Below are 3492 nucleotides of genomic sequence, written 5' to 3' on the forward strand. Positions count from 1 at the left end.
CTCTCTGTCTGTCTTCTGCTTCTTAATGTTTGTTAGAGATAAACGCAAAAACACAAATAACAATAATAATAGTAAAATAATAATATTGATTAAATAATAATAGTAATAATATAATAATAATAAGCATAATATAATAATAATAATATAATATGCTGCTGTTGCTGCTACATTAATAAGTGTAGATAAGCAATGAGAGTTTGTTTGAACATGAGAGAGAGCAGCTAAATAAATAAAAAAATAAAAGAAGAGAGACAGACAAAGAGAGGATGTAGATAGACAGACAGAAGACAGAAATAGAGACAAAATATGTTTAAAAATACGCAAAATATATTAATTAATTATTTATTATTTTATGCTTCAGAAAAATACAAACAAACCTCCGCCTAACACATATGACGGTGCTGCCGATACACCTGAAGGAGACAGCAGCAAATAAACAAAATAAAAAACAAAATAATTCAAACAAAGCAACAGCAGCAGCAGCAGCAGCAGATGCAGCAGCAGAAGATGCAGCAGCAGAGGATGACTCTCCAGCAGAAGATACAGCAGCAGCAGCAGCAGCAGCAGCAGCAAGCCCATTCAGAGTGAAGCGACAAAAGGAGACAGAGAAGGAGACACAAAAAAGTAAAAAGAAGCAGCATAAAATAGCTAGACAAAGAATAAATACAAAGAGAGAAAGATAGAAAAAATGCTGCAAGCATAGCAGCAGAACATCTGCTGCTGTCTCTGTCTCCTGCTGCAGCTGCTGCTGCAGCAGCAGCAGCAGCAGCAGCAAACAAAACGCTTTTAATTTTATTCAAAACGAAAAGTTTATATATGGGTCCCTGTCTCTTTAACTGTCTTTGCTTTTGTCTCTCTTTATTTTTCTTTGCTCTGTCTCTCTATTTCTTTATCTTTTCATCTGTCTCTTTATATATATGTATATATATATATATATATATATATATATCTGTCTCTGTCTCTCTCTCTGTCTCTCTGTTAATTTCTTCGTCTCTGTCTTTATCTGTTTATTTTTATTTATTTATTTGTCTGCTTTTGCTGGTCTTTATCTTTAACTCTCTGTCTGTCTCTTTGTCTCTGTTTATATTTTAATTAATTTGTTTTTCTGTCTCCTTTTTGCTTTATTTTTTATTTTTATTTTCTGCTGTCTTTAATTATCGTTTTTATTTTTTCTGTTTGTTTACCCCAAGGTAATTTATTTGTTGTTGCTCTTATTTAGTTCTTCTGCTGCTGTTCGTCTCTTTTTGCTGCTGCTGCTGCTGCTCTTTGTCTCCTTTTGCTGCTGTTGCTGCTGCTGCTGCTGCTGTTTGTCTCTTTTTGCTGCTCTCGTCTCTTCATTGTTTTCTGTACAACTCACCGACGTGCTGCTGCAGAAGGAAGCGCACGGGGGTTTAGGGTTTAGGGTTTAGGGTTTAAGGATTAGGGTTTAGGGTTTAGGGTTTAGGGTTTAAGGATTAGGGTTTAAGGATGAGGGTTTAGGATTAGGGTTGAGGATTTAGAATTTAAGGATTAGGGTTTAAGGACTAGGGTTTAAGGATTAGGGTTTAGGGTTTAGGGTTTAAGGATTAGGGTTTAGGGTCTAGGGTTTAGGGTTTAGGGTTTAGGGTTTAGTGCTTAGTGTGGATACGAAGGGCTGAAGGACTCAAGGAAGTAAAAGATGAAATAAATGATAATAAAAAGAATTAAAGAGTGAAATATAAATAATAAAATAATAAAACAGCGGACAAATACTGCTGCACTTGCGGTGTATGCCCACCGGTCTGCCTGCAGTAGAGCAGCAAATTACGATGAATTATTAATATTTTTAAAATATTTTAATATATTTATGTTTTAATTTTACTTTTATTTATTTTTATTCTTCTTTTCTGCATTTTTATCCTCAAGAAAACCCCTTATCTGCCCTCAAGCACATGCAGTAGTCACCATCGGTATAGACCATTGGAAGCTGCTGCTGCTGCTGCTGCTGCTGCTGCTGCTGCTGTTGCTGCTGCTGCTGCTGCTGCAGCATCGAAGTAGGAGTTTGAGGGTTTATTTTGTTTCTTAATTTGTCTAATTGTAATATTCTTGTCTTTTTACCTCTATATACCCCTAAAATAAACAAAAGCTTCTTTCTTTTTCTTGTTTTCTTGTTATTACCCTCTTATCTTGAGGGCCCTCCTGTTGTTGCTGATTGAGTAGCAGTACTCTTGACTCCCTAAACCCTAAACCCTAAACCCTAAACCCTTTTATTTTACCTTCGATATTCTTTCTCTTAGAGACATGCTTGTTAGGGTTTAGGGTTTAGGGTTTAGGGTTTAGGGTTTAGGGCTGGGGGCTTCATCTTCTCTCCTCAGTCGGCACCTCTTACTTTTCTTTTTCATCTTTTATCTCATCTTCTTCCTTTAGTATACCTCCGTTATACACCCTGACCCATTAGTCTATCTAGCTAGCTAGCTAGCTAGCTAGCTAGCTAGCTATTTGTCTGTATATATCTTTATACATACTTCAGCAGAGGCTTCTGATATTTTGCTTATTTTGCTTGTTTTCTTTGTGTATTACTGCTCAAAAACAATAAAATAAAAGCAGCTAAACCCCCTCTCTTTAAATATATTATCCTTATATGTATATGTCTATACAGACAAATCACCTTAATCTTATTCATACAAAACAATTACAAAACTTTACCTCAACATACACCTGCATGTCTCCACACACAGACAAACATCCCTCTCAACAGCCCCTTAAGGGGGCCCCCCTAAACCCTCCTATAGGGGCCCCCTTAGGGGCCCCCTTAGGGGGCCCCCAGGGTGGTGTTTGTACAGGGGGGCCCCCAGGGGCCCCCGTTCAAGAGTTTGCAGGAGACAGGGGTTTACCTGCATCTCAGAGTATTAATTTAGGGTCCTCTAATGGTTTATCTTCTGCAGCAGATGCTTCTGCTTCAGCAGCAGCAACAGCAGCAGCAGCAGCAGCAGCAGCAGCAACAGCAGCAGCAGCAGCAGCAGAGCATGGTTCATTGTCTCGTCTACGTCGTTCATCTACAGCACCACTAAAAGCATTAATACCCTTAAAAGGGGGGCCCCCTATGGGCCCTCTAATGAAAGCACTTCTAGGGGCCCCGAACCCTCTAAGGGGCCCCCCTATGGGGGCCCCCTCTTCATTAGAAACCTTCCTAGGGGCCCCTATGGGGGCCCCCCTGGGGGGCCCTATGGGAGCCTCTATGGGGGCCCCCCTGGGGGCCTCTATGGGGGCCCCTATGGGGGCCCCCCTGGGGGCCCCTATGGGTACTAGTGGGGTAAATGCTGAGGGGGGGGGGCCCCTAGGGGGGGCCCCCTTTAGTATGCTAGGGGACTTAGATGAAAATAGAGATAGGGAGCGTCTGCGTTCTTTTGAAGCATCGATGGTTTCTGCTGTTTGCTCATTAATGCTTGAAGGAGACTTTGAAGACGGGGGCCCCCAGGTGGGGGCCCCAGGGGAGGGGCCCCAGCAGCAGCAGCAGCAGCAGCAGCAGCAGCA

Source organism: Eimeria acervulina, genomic scaffold (genome assembly GCF_000499425.1).
Source record: "Eimeria acervulina Houghton genomic scaffold, Eah_scaff1513, whole genome shotgun sequence".
Lineage (NCBI taxonomy): Eukaryota > Apicomplexa > Conoidasida > Eucoccidiorida > Eimeriidae > Eimeria > Eimeria acervulina.